Source organism: Papio anubis, chromosome 19, assembly GCF_008728515.1.
Source record: "Papio anubis isolate 15944 chromosome 19, Panubis1.0, whole genome shotgun sequence".
NCBI classification, from domain to species: domain Eukaryota; kingdom Metazoa; phylum Chordata; class Mammalia; order Primates; family Cercopithecidae; genus Papio; species Papio anubis.
Window position 1 is genome coordinate 36,742,361 of NC_044994.1, and position 13,595 is coordinate 36,755,955.

Genomic DNA, 13,595 nt, shown 5'->3' on the forward strand with positions numbered 1-13,595 from the left:
GTTCACTTGTATCTTTTCAATAAACTCCCTTTTAAAGTAAACAAGTCATCTCTACAATGACCTTTCTGTGCATCCCTTTTTCTGTTACAGCCCATGTGGGTGGGATTTTTAGGGAGAAAGAAGAACCTCCACAATTCCGTGGTATTTCTCTGAGATCTCCTTTTGGCTCCTATGCCATCCAGAGTGATATAAACATAAACTCTTTACAGCAGGGCTCCTAAGGCCCTGCTAGGAATTGGGAACATTTCAAATATTGCTTCATATTTGGAGCAGTCTGAAGTCACAGTGACAAATTTACTGAAGAGCCAGAAAATGAAAACCCAGAAGAATGCTCTTCCCCACCTTGTTGCCTTTCAAGTAGTGAAAGCCGGTCTCTTGGAGGATGCTCCCAAGGATAAGTGTGCCAAGAAAGCTTCCTTTAGTGAATTTCTTGCAGCCAGGAAGGCAAAGGTTCCAAAACTAAAATCTAGTCATTGTTGGACCTGGGATTCCCTTCCTGGGACAATTACATCGTGCTCCTGCTTAGCGCCTTGTTGCTTAGCAACCACAGTAGTATCAGGGGAAGGAACTGGAGAGATGAGTCTTTTCCAAAGTGGGGCTGGAGTAGAAGGAATCAGGAATGGAAATTACCTTCTCATTTCCTAGAGAGAAAAAGATATGATGTGGACCCCACAGGTGGCAAACTAAGACTGCATCAGGGAGGAGTCATGCCCACATGATATTTTAATAATCAAAACTAGTATTTGAACAGAATTATTTAACTTTGTAGTGTAACTGTACATCTGATTTTCCTGTGAGCCTCATAATCATTAATATCTTAGGGCAAGATTTTAAGTTCTCAGTTTATAGAGAACTGAGGTAGAGAGGTCTGAAATTGGCTCAGCTTCACCCAGACAGTTAATGGCAGAGCAGGACTACATTCCAAGACTCATTTTCTTTCTCTCACAATATCTTTGGTTGATTCATTCATGCATTCATGAGGCAGGACTGACGTTCATCTCATATGCATAGATAGGCATGCTGATCTTAAAATATTTGAATTTTAAAATAATTACTGCTCTAAACTCACCCCCATGCCTCTCATTCTGACATTCTGTCTCTCCTGAACTCCACAGGATCATATAACCGAAAGGAAATCCCTTGACTGAGCGGAGCCATGGGTCAGCATCCATTCTATGGACTGATTGCGTATCATGTTGGTTGTCAAATTTTTTTGACATTCCACCAGCCCTTACTGGGCATATAGTGGGCTCCAGGTACAATCTTAACCAGTGAAGATACAGAAGTACAATGGAAAGTCCTTGATCTCAAGGACTTTTAAAAAATTTTCCCCTCAATCTGCAGTTGGGAGGAAATGAAAAAATAAAGACCCAAATTTTTTTCTGGAATACTTCTCAAGACAAGGAGCTCAATATTATTTAAGTAGTGATTTGTTCTCAGTGTAGGTTCAATAACAGTATTTTTCATTATATTGAGCTGAGGTCTGCCTCCTCATAACCTCAGCTGACCAGGGCTTGTTATCACCCACCCCCTCCACCCTCAAGCAGAGTCAAGTAATCTCGTTTGTATTTTCCCTGACGCTTTTCTTACATTTAAGAAAAGCTTTCACATCCCAATCTGACTGTTCCCAATATGCTCTCACTGTTCTTCTGGGACTCTCTTGTGACCTAGAATCAAAATTTGAGAAAATTGTAGGGCTGGTTTGGTCCTTAGAGGCTTTCAAATACTCCTCTTTTTTTCGGAAGTGAAATTGGCGGGGCAGAGAGATGATGGGACTTATCAAATAAGTTTATAACTGAGTCTCTTTTATGGTCTGGTCTATGGCCTTTTTTTATTCCAGCATAGAACATACTCTGAATTTCTACATTTCCAGAATGGCCCCTAAACTCCAAATGTGACTTATTCACTGTATAGTTCCTTGTGGCTATTACCTCCTTTGTTTAGGGAAACCTACGCATGCTATGTTAGCTAAGAGAGTAGGAGCTTTGTAAGTATCCTGATCACACTGTGGGAGCATGAGCTTTCAATTGGATTCGTGATTCTCAATGCTTGTTACATATCAGAAGCACCTAGGATTTTGTTAAAAGTACTGACATTGGGTCTATGCAAGACCAGTTAAATAAAGATGGATCCCAAGCATCAGTAATTCCTCCAGGTAATTTTGATTCATAATCAGTATTGAGAAGCACTACATTAGATATTACTAACCCATTTCCCAGAAAGGCAAGAATCAACACTGTAGAACGTGACTGGCTCTGAGTATTTGATTACACTGCTTGATCTCAACTTCTTACAAAGGAAAAAAGGATGGGTTTGTCTCATTTCTTTTTACCTTTAGCTTCAGAGATATGAAAATGACATGACCTGGGCCGGGCATGGTGGTTCATGCCTGTAATCCCACCACTTTGGGAGGTGAGGCAGGCGAATCATGAGGTGAAGAGATCGAGATCATCCTGGCCAACATGTTGAAACACCGTCTCTACTAAAAATACAAACTTTGGCAGGGCATGGTGGTGCACATCTGTAGTCCCAGCTACTCAGGAGGCTGAGGCAGGAGAATCGCTTGGAGGCAGGAGAATCGCTTGAACCCAGGAGGCGAAGGTTGCAGTGAGCTGAGATCGCGCCATTGCACCATTGCCTGGTGACTGAGCGAGACTCCGTCTCAAGAAAAACAAAAAGAAAGAAAATGACATGACTTCCTCTTGTGCTTTGAGGCAAACCTTGAGTTGTATATATCCCTCTAGTCCTCAAATCCTGCTGCAAATGATCATTCTGCAGATCTTTGGAGTACATCTGGCATAGGGCCTTGGACAAAAAGGAGTTATCATTATGGTAATTTTATAGGTTAGGCACATGGATGCCCAGAGCACAGAGCAATAGTCCAGTTGGCAGCAATTCAGATATTTGGTGATATCAGAGGAACAATTATTCTCAACTACATTTATTGACATTGTCCATGCAAGGCACAGCCTAGTCCTCATAAGTTTTAAATTTGGTTGGAAAACAGATAATGGAAAAAAATATATGTGTGTGCAAAGGGGAAAATGAAAAGTGTGTATTAAATACACATAGAAAATAAATGTGCAGCAATTTTTAAGAAGACATGATTTCAGACCCCACTCTCCTCCCACCAATTCAGCAACTGTACTCCATGCACTTTGTAAGCCTCTCCTTTCTGACATTTTTGAGAATTAGTTGTAGTCAGTTCTCATGACAATCTTTCCCACTAGGTCATGAATTCTGTGAGGATGGGGACTATGTCTTGGTCACATTTATATCTCTAGTTGCTATCAAAGTATCTGGCACATCACCATGCTCCATAATTATTTGCTGAGTGCCCGCATGATTCAGATATTGGAGACTGTGTGGTACTAAGAGATGTATGTCCTGTGCATTCCCATCAAGTGCTCGGATGGCCTTTTGATTTTTTTCAAGGGTTCCTGGGCCCTGGAAATGGGTATCTTAAAATTGTCTGACTCTATTTTCAGGCTAGATGAAATTCAGACTTTCTGTGTGTCAAGGTTTGTTTCTCAGATGATCACAAAGTGGTCGAATTGAGAAATAAGATGAGAAGAATTCCTGTGACATTCACCTAGGATTTGAACATAGGTCCTATTCTATTAACAGATGTATAGTTCAGTGATGGGGTTTTAGTTTTTAGAAATCTTTTATTATTATATATGAAAATTTTTATATTTGTAATATATTGTTATATACTAAAAATATTAATATGTATAAAATATTTATGGCATCTATTTCATATATGTATATGTATTTATATGTGTATATATTTATATGTGTGTATATATATATCTATATATCTCCAATCATGCTTCAATTAACCATGGGGATGTGTGCTGAGAAATACATCGGTAGTTGACATTGTGCAAACATCATGGAGTGCAGTTACATAAATCTAGATGATGTAGGCTACTGCACACCCAGGCTATATGGGGTAGCCTATTGCTTCTAGGCTGCAAACCTGTACAGAATATTACTGTACTAAATAACGTGGGCAAATGTAACACAGTCGTAAGTATTTGTGTATCTATACATAGAAAATGTATAGCAAAAGTAAAGTATTATATTATATGGGACCACAGTCATAAATGTGGTCTGTTGTTCACTGAAACATTATTATGGGTGCGTGACTGTACCCCCCCCACACACATAGGCATATATATTTTTTCATATATATGTAAGAGAGTGAGAATATACCTCCTTTCTTTTCTCTCCTCTCCCCTCTCATGATTCAAAGATGGGCTACATATAAGGAAGGAACGTTGGATAAGACATCAAGGAACACGGCATCTATTCCTGGCTTTGAATTAACTTAGTGGCTTGGGGTAGTGCATCGTTTCCCCAGTTTTAAAAAGATGGGATTCTAATAGGTGCTTTCACAAGTAAACTTCTACTGCATTATAATTCTACAGACTTATCATCTATTGTAGTGAATTTTAATAAGGTATGTGCTTTTCTTAGCTGCTCTTCTAATCCACACACCACCACAGGAAGGAAGACCCTGTAAATATGCCTAGGTTATAGAAGGGAAAGGACTAGGGCAATAGGCTTTAGTTCTGTTTTGGATGGCATCAGACAGTCAAATGCTTGTGGACAAACCCTTCTGATTTCTGGGGCTACTTTCTCCACTGGAAAAGTGTGGGGAAGAGGTTACATGCTATCTTAGTTCTCTATTTTTGGTATAGGATTTCAGAAATCTGGGTGTACAAGCAAATGAGAAAGGTCATTTGATTACAGAGAATAGTTGTTTGATATTGTATTCTGTGCCTTGATCTCTACTTCTATCATCAGCTCATATGGCCTGCTATTTTTTTTCCTAATCAAGCATTATTTTCCCAGCAATAACAATGACGCAGTAATAAAGCCTAGTAGAAGACCTATTGAAACATGGCTCCACGGGAGGTCTTGCAGTGACAGAGGAAAAGTTTGTGGCCAGTCACAACATTCCTCTGAATAAAAGGACAGAGCACTTGGATCAGTAAAAGGGTGAACTATCCGTTCTGAGTCAGACTGAACCTGCATCCAGACAGGAATCGGGATGGGATTGGGGCTGGAAGGGGTTCACCCTTCAGTCCACAGTCTCTTTCACTCCACTTCACTGCAGCTTTCCTATGAAAAACTTGACGAAGAAGTTCTGTGAAGGAACTCAAACCAGCAGCCAATGCAAGGAGGCAGCCACTGATGGCCTCAGTGAGGGAATGCCCCTGACTCACCTCCAAATCATTCCTCAGTCCAAATAGCCCTAAACTCTCATGAAGAACGTGAAAGGATTCGTCTCAGAATCTGAGTTCTCAGTCAACTTGACTTCAAAGTCTTTAAGAGGAACCATTTGCAGACCTTCCCGAATCCGTATCTATCCTATATTGTTTTATAATGTAGACATGTCTCTGAAGGGTTCCATTCCTCGGTTTCCCTGAAAAGACCCCCTTTGTAGGCCAAATACAAACACTCAGAGATTAAAAATGCCACCATATTTTGTAAGAATTGAAGACATTCCACTTTGTTCATTCCCACCACCCTGAAGACAACTGCATGCCAGTGCGCGTTTGACGTCTCTCCGGGTCCTTCCCTTCATCAAATGTCCAATTCTCGTGAATAACGAGAAAATGCACGAGATCTGAATGCATACAAGTCGCTTAACAACAACAACAAAACAAACAAACAAAAAAACCCAAAAAAACCCCTGAAAGTGAAATGTAATTACCAGGTTAAAAAAAAATGCGCCCAGTTTCGAGAGCCTATCACAGCTCACGTCTGGGCGCGCAGGACCCCCCCGACACTGCTCCTGTTGTGTCAGATAGTGGCAGTGTTGAGCCCAGGAATACGCGCCTAGCCCGCGGCGCTCCCCGCGGCCGCTCAGTCTTCGCGGCGGACTCCGGCGCGCAGGAGCCACTGGGCCGCAAGGGCTCCGGGGAGCGGGAGGGGCGCTGGGGGCGGCGAGGGGTCCCGGATGCCCGTCCACGAACTGTTTTCCTTTTCCCCGGGCAAGAGACCCGCTCCCTTCAATTGACAGAAATTCACTGGGGCAGGGGGGCGGGTGGGGGAGAGGTCGCTCGCAGCTTGCTACTGGCTGCGCCTCCCCCGGCTCCGGTCTGGGAAGCGGCCCTGGGCCCTTCGGGCGAGCAGCTTGGGCGCCGGCGCCCCCTGCGAGGAAGATCGCGGGGTGACGGTCGGTACCTGCTCAGCTGGGCCGCGCTGCCGCTCCGATCCTTCTCCCTCCCGCGCCCGCGCCCTCCCCCTTCCTTTCACTAGGAGTCCGGGACTCGGAGAGGGCGCGGGAGGCAGGCACACGGGCCCGACCCCAGTCCAGCGCTCGCCGGGGACGCGGGCGGGCGGCGACGGGACGCGGCGGGGGCGCGGGGCGGGCGCGGCCATGGAGCAGCGGCGGCGGCGGCGGCGGCGGCGGCAACACTAGCGACCGCGGGCGGACAAGCGGACGGGCAGGGCCGCTGGGCGCCGCGGACCGAACTGCACAGCTCAGCAAAAGCGCCCTCGCCCTCCGCGCGCCGCCTCCTGCGAGCCCAAACCCAGCAACATTTTTAACGCTCCAACCCATCCTTTGAAGAAAAGCAAAAAAAAAAAAAAAAAAAAAAAAAAAGAAAAAAAAAAAAAAAAAGCATTGATCGGAGAGACGGGGATATATATATATATATATAAATTTTTTTTTGGCTCCTGCTAAAATTAGCAGGGCTCGCCGCGCGCCTGTGTGCGAGTGTGTGCGAGTGTGTGTGCGTGCGGGCGTGTGTGTGTGAATGTGATTACTCCAGGACTCCTCGGGCTCCGGAGACGCCATTTTCCCCCTTGATATCTCTCTCCATAAATCGGTGGCGCGGCGGAGGCGGCCGAGTCAGGCGGGAAGCGCGGGGCCGGCCGGGGCGCCCGCCGCTCGCCGCCGCCTCCGCGCGCCCGGGGGCCCCGGCGCCCCCCGAGCTAGGGCGGCCAGCCCGCGGCTCGCCGTTTGACAGATGCTCATCGCCATGGAGTTGCCGCAGCAGCACCTTTGGGGGCTCGGGCGAGCTACCGGAGCCGGGATCTGAGCGAGCGCCGGGGCCAGCGGAGCCGGAGCCGCCGGGACATGGGTGAGCACGCGCGGCGACCTTGGCCCGGGAGCCCGGGCGCCCAGCCTCCCTCTGCGCCGCGGGCCCCCGCACGCCCGGAACCGGGGGCGACGTGTGTGCCCTGCATGCAAAAGTTCACGTCGCCTTGCTGGGTCTTTGACTTTGCACCCGGCGGGAAGGGGGAGACCGGGCCGAGGGGGCGGGATGCCGGTCCGGGCGAGGTTGCAGGAGATGGGCGCGATTCCGGCGGGCCGGCGGGTGGGCGGCGATGCTGGCTCAATTGGAGTGGCTCGTTGGTGGCGGCGATGGTGGAAGCTTTGGGCTGGAGGGCTGGGAGCTTATTGAGTTTCGCCTAATCTGATCTCCCCCCCCCGCCCCCCGCCTTTTGCACCCTCCCTCGGTCCTGCCGCCGGCTGGCGGGGCTGGCGGGTTTGGCGTTGGTGGAGTGGACTCGGGAGGGGGAGGGGGTAAGGAAAGGGGTGGGAAGGCAGGATTTTTTTTTTTTTTTCTCTCTTTGTAACTTGCAGGTTAAGTGGAGCTAGAGAGCTACATTGTAACCTAGTTGGATTTTTTTGGGGGGGGAATGTATCAGAATCTAACGTGTCGTTAATAGAAAGAAGAACAGGCAAGAAGTGGTCCAGCCGGCGAAGGTTGGTGTGTGCTTGTGTTGTGGCTGTGTGTTAGTCTTTTTCTTAAAAATCTTAATCAATGGATTTGAGTCTCTTTCTTATGCTCTCTGGTTTTGGGACTCTGAAAAGATAGGAATTCCCTTAAAAGCAGACGAATGCCGTTTTGAAAGCACGCATTGTGTGCGTTTCTAGAGGAGCCGTGGGCTTGGGAATGAACGGCAGGCTTCCCCGTTCGGTGGTTTCCAGTGGGAAATCACTCCGGAAAGGGAACCCTTCGGTATCGATTTATTGTTTTTGTCTTCCAAACCATTTTCTCTTTGACCGAAATACTGTCTGAGAAGTTCCGCAGGGACAAAGTCAGGTAAACTGGACCGGGCAGATCTTTAGCAAGATGGTGATAACGGGGATGCTGTTTTCAGTGTCTGTTTGTGATGGAAGCATTGTTGGGTAATAGCAATTTCTGATCGGTAGAGCATGCTGGTTCTAAAAAAATAAGTTAACTGCCGAAATACTGTCTTCCAGCCCCCCTCCCCTGCACAGTACAGCACCTATTCCCCCCGCCCCCCCATCCAGACCGCTTACTACAAGTCTGAAATCGGATCCAACTGGAAATATTTTCATTGGAGATTGAAAGTTGTGCAATTGGAAATAGATGAGGCTAGAGGTATTGGGAGTGTGGAAAGGGAGTTCTTATTGCCCCCTGATGCTGCATTTATTCTTTATGTGTGTCTGTGTTGGATTCTCAGGGTGTGTATCTGTCTAAAAGGACTGTTGTGGGAAGGATTTCCGATTCGTTTCCGTTTCAAATAAACTGTCCTGATAATCTCACGGTTGACATCTAACGCTAAAAGGGCAATTTGTGTGTCTCTTTATCCCTGCAGAAACTCTCCTCCAAAAGGGCAGTTTATTCTGGAATTCTACAGCATATACCTTTCCCTTCCAGCCCCTACACTCCCCCCACCTCTTGCCAACTATCCACACCTTTCCTCTTAAAGTTTAGTTGGAGTCCACTGGCATTGCTTGTTTTTCTCTTCTTTTTCCTTCTTTTTCTTTTCATTCCTTCACTCTTCATCCTGTTTTTCTTCTTTTTCTGTAGATTTATACTAAAAACTAATTTCTTGAAGTCTCTGTACTGTCACCAAAACTATCTGCCAATTTGGCACCATCTCTTACCTTCCTTTAGTAAATAGGTATATCTCCTGTGCCCCATCCAAACTCATCTTCATGTGCAAAGCATGTAAGTGTGTGCTGTGGGAGAAAGGGGATGGGGTAGAGCAGAGGTATTTGGAGAGGACGGGCGGTGTTGTGTGCAGGCCACATCTGCAACACTGGACCAGACCTGGGCATTCCTGGGACAGTTTCCTTTGCACACCCCAGCTGGGATGGGAAGGCGGAGCCAACCAGCCAGGGGCGTGTGAGGGAGGAGAAAGTTTGTAGCACTTTTAAGATGTAGCTAGTTTACAATCCCAGGTTACTCCCTCCCCTTTTTCATGATTTCTGTGGCTTCTACCATCCTTAACCCTGAGGGAGGCATGAGCTCTTTTGCTCTGACGTGGGATTCCCAGGTTTCAGAGCGAAGGTGAGGTGCTGTTTTCCCCTGTGCTTAGTCTCATTGCCTGTTCCCAGAAAAGGGTATTAAGACAGAGTGTTTGGGGGAAAGTCGGAAGAGGAAGAAGAAATCAAGTGTGGTTAAACAGAGTATTTGCAAACTGCAGGGAATGTAGCCCCAAAAGATATGGAGACCAGGTACCCAGAGTGTTGCTTGGCACAAGATCTCTCCTCCCCCATTAAGGTGACAAAACCAAAACCAAAACAAACTATTGGTCTTGGGAAGTTGAGTTGGTGTTAGACCTGGGCTGTGGGAGTTGCTAGCCACTACAGTAACCTGAGCTGAGCTGGGGGAGGAGGTGGTGAGCGAATGCGCCTTCGGGAGCCAGAGGAGGGAAAGGGACTCGTCTCTCTTAGCTGGGAAAATAGATGTGTCTCTGGAATAAACAAACTGGAGGTGGGGGAGGGGATGGCTTGCAGCGAACATAAGGTGGAGTGTCTGAGAGGCAGAAGTGTCGGTTAAGAAGGGGTTGTAGCTTGGGGGAAAATATCAAATGCCTTATATGTTCATGAGAGGGCTAGGCAAGTGAAGGGCTGTAATTTGATCTTTTGTATGTTAACATCAGAATGTTACATAGGAAGGCGCTGCTGGAAGGCCCAGTTCTGGACTACACAGGGGAACTTAGAGGTATCTTTAAGTTAACCCAACAGGCCCTGCTACCATAAGGGCTTCTGGTCATGGACTTGCCTTACTCAGAGTGAGCTACTTTGTAAATCACCTGATCTAAATAAGGGTTGGGGAAAAAGGAAACAGTGCTTGGGAGTGTCTTAGGATTTAGTTGAAAATGGTGAGTGGGGAGAGGCAGGAGGCAGGATTTTGCTGAAGAAGAAATAAATAGGTAGGTACTTTCCCCTGGATTCCCTGTTCATTTCTCCTGTTAACTTTGAATTCCTCTATGGGATGAATTGATACTTATCTGGCACAAAAGTGTACCTCTGGGAGAGGAGAGTTCTCTCAATGTGGTCATTATTTTTAGTTGTACTTCAATCTCTGCTCCAAAGCTTCTATATAGTATGCAAAAGGAAGCAGATGAGAAATAGCTAGCTGGTTAGGGCATCCTTTCTGGGTTCCTGTGGAGACACTGAAACTTGGCTGGGCCTGGACCTCCCAGAATGCCAGTTTTTTTCCTTGGAGACTTGAAGTTTAAATTGAAACCAGAAAGCTATTGAAGGCAGATCCAGCCAATGAAACCCTGTTTTCTCTGATGCTCAGGAATGGGAAATAAATAACTTTTTGCTGATGGCATTTCAAGTTGCTTCAGTTTTGCTTCTGCCAGAAGAATGGGGTAAATTATTATGAACACATTAGTATTGTAAGGAGGAGTTGCAGTGCTTTAAAAATGGGTTGGTGTTATTGAGTTTATTCAGGCACTCAGTGTATGGGAGAGTCCTATCAGGGGCTGGTAGTGGGAGCACAGGAGGCTGCCCTGGAGAGTTAGCAGCACTGGGCTGAAGAAAGGAAGCCTCACAGAGGTCTTGATGCACATCATTTTTCTGGTCCTGAGGTTCCTGTGAAGGGAGCAAAACAATCCAATTCCATTCCTATCCTGTGGCATGTGTTGAAACCTAGTGAGCTTCCCAAAATGTTTTGGGCCAGGAATAAGGAGTGATACCATCATGCCTATTGCCATAAGTTTGGGCTTCTTTTAGAGTGGTTTTTAAAGGCAACCCTGGTGTTTTACAAACTCTTCATGAAGTTGCACATACTTTGGCCTGCCATGTACCTGAGAAGTGCAGGAAAGAAAACACACCAGGATGTCCACAGACTACAATTCATGAACGCAGAAAGATGATGCCAATCTGCATTTTTGCTTAGCTCTGAGTTTTCATTTTTCCTTTTTACTGAACTTTCTATTAGATTTTGATGCCCCCCTGAGATACATCATGTTGGGGCTGCAGAAGGTTTTGGGGGACTGTGATCATAGATAACTAAGTCGAAGCTTCTGGTCCTTACTGTTCTGATTTTGAAGTTTCGTAGGTTCAGTCCGGAACAGCTCTTTTTTTAAGAGGGTTTTTTCTCCCCCATTAGAGGGTACCATCTAAGGTTAAGGAACCATTAATTAATTAATGAATTATTTTTTTGTGACAGATTCTTTCTCTTGTTACTCAGGCTGGAGTGCAGTGGCGTGATCTTGGCTCACTGCAACTTCTGCCTCCTGGGTTCAAGCGATTCTCCTGCCTCAACCTACCAAGTAGCTGGGATTACAGGCATCCACCACCACGCCTGGCTAATTTTTGTATTTTTAGTAGAGACGGGGTTTCGCCATGTTGGCCAGGCTGCTCTTGAGCTCCTGACGTCAGGTAATACACCTGCCTTGGCCTCCCATAGTGCTGGGATTATAGGCGTGGGCCACCGCACCTGGCTGAGGAACTATTTTCTTTTTAATGGCCCTTAGCTTAGAAACCAGCAGTTGACTTCCTACCCTGTTCACAGCAAATGATACCAGGTAAAGAATGTGAGCAGCCCTGAAGTCCACAGAGTCCTCTGGGAGGTAGCCGCCACCCCCTCCCAGGAGCCCATGATGGTTAATGATCAGCAGACCCCGGTAAAACAATTGTAGGCAAAGCCAGCTGAGCTAACCCTGAGGTAGGCAGAGGCTCTGCCACTCCAAGTGCTGAGGAGGAATAGGGGATGAATGGTGAGCAGATAAGAGTTTTAGAACTTTGTCAGCTTGGAAAAATGCTTCTCTGATCCAACTTATCTTTTCCCACCAAAAATACCCCCTTTCATATGCATGGCATTTTGTTCTTTTCAAAAATATCTTTATATGGCTTCCGCCCCCTTGATTCTCCTAAGGAGGAAGGCCAGATAAGCATTTTATCTCTGTTCAGAGAATGAGGCAACTGATACACTGGGTTGCCTGAAATGACACAAGTTGGTGGCCAACCTGGGGCCAGACGGCTGTGGCAAAGTGTGAAGAGCCTCACATCTGAAGTGACAAGATCCGCTTTGGATCGTGTCCCTGTACTTCCCAGTTAAATGACCTCCGTCAAGTCAGTTAACCTCTCTGAGCCTCCGGAACCTAATCAGTAAAATAAAGATAAAGATGCTTACCTTGCCTACTTCATGGGGGTTACGAGGATTAAATAATACCAGCTAATTTCTGTAATTGAACTCTGGGAGGATTTTCATGCTGCCTCCTGGAAACTGGTGCCTGGGATTATTGTTGCCATAGCCCAGTAATTAATAACCCCTTGGAATGATCAGAAATGCCCACAAGGGCTCCTGGTGTTCTAATAATTCAACCGATGTCCATATAACTGTTGAATTATTAGATGCCTACTATGCCATGTGCTTTTTGAGACTCAAAGTCTCAGGTAATATCCAGTTGGACTCAAAGATGTCCCAGTATTTGGGAAATGCTCTTTGAGTTAAGGATCAGCAAGAGAAAAGGAAAAAGATGTGCAAACACACAAGGAGGGGAGGCGAGGTGGAGAGAATGAGGGGGAGGTTTTCCATCAGGAAACCGCAATGCTTAAGCAATGGCACTCAGGACAGAATTTCTAGCCTTTCTAAAGAAAAGAACTAATAGCAGGGTTGCTGCTGTCCCAGCAAATCCAGTAAGTTCTCCAGAATCAGGAAAGTTCTTCACAGCCCATTTGTTCCCTGACTCTTCTGTGTCCCTCCTTTTACCCTTTCTCATGAGAGCTGGTTTGCCCTGTCTGGCAGCCAGCAGCAGGCACTTTGCAGTGTTGTCGATTGAACCCCGATTTTATGCAATATGCCCGAGGCTCTGTTGTCAGACTGGTTTCTTCACTGACACTGGACATTCTGAACATCTTTCTGCCTCCACACCTCAGCTGTCTCTGTGTTGTCACCTCCAGGTGGAAAGTGCCCTGACTGGTCCCTTATAACCAGAGCCTTGACCTCTTAGGCCAACTAGTTGCACCCAGCCTCCTCCCTGGGGGCTAACTAGTTCCTTCCTCCCAGCTCTCAGCTCCTCATCCCAAGTTCCCAGAGCAAGGCACCCAGCTTATGCTGCCTTGCTGTTTGTTGTCACTTACACCCCCAAGCTCTGAGCCCTTGAAGAAGGGGACAGGTTTTCCTACACAGCGTTGGACCTTATTTATTAATGATTTTTTGTTTCTTTGTTTCCTGAATGAATCACAGCATTTATGAAGAGATAGAATATTGAAAGTCAATGTTGTTTAAGGTGTATTAATGCTCTGCGTTATGAAGCAACACAGTGAAGGCCCCGTAGACAGTGTGAATAGTAACTACTTTAAGCCAATGATAATGGCTTTTTATATTTTCAGCTGCCTTTCAGGGGCAATCAAC

General features: G+C 46.3%; 1 protein-coding gene across 3 annotated transcripts in view; it reads left to right on the top strand.

Annotated features, from left to right (window-relative positions):
* Nucleotides 1-6,615: 6,615 nt before the first annotated feature.
* The window catches only part of SETBP1 (SET binding protein 1), a 377,682-nt gene continuing 370,702 nt past the window's right edge, over nucleotides 6,616-13,595 (top strand). For 2 of the 3 annotated variants that reach the window (XM_009192646.3, XM_017951682.3), the window contains exon 1: nucleotides 6,616-7,100. The gene's annotated coding sequence lies outside the window, so the exon portion shown is untranslated. Of the gene's footprint in view, nucleotides 7,101-7,552; nucleotides 7,730-13,595 lie in introns of those variants that run through there. The other variant, XM_003914334.5, reaches the window with a different exon arrangement.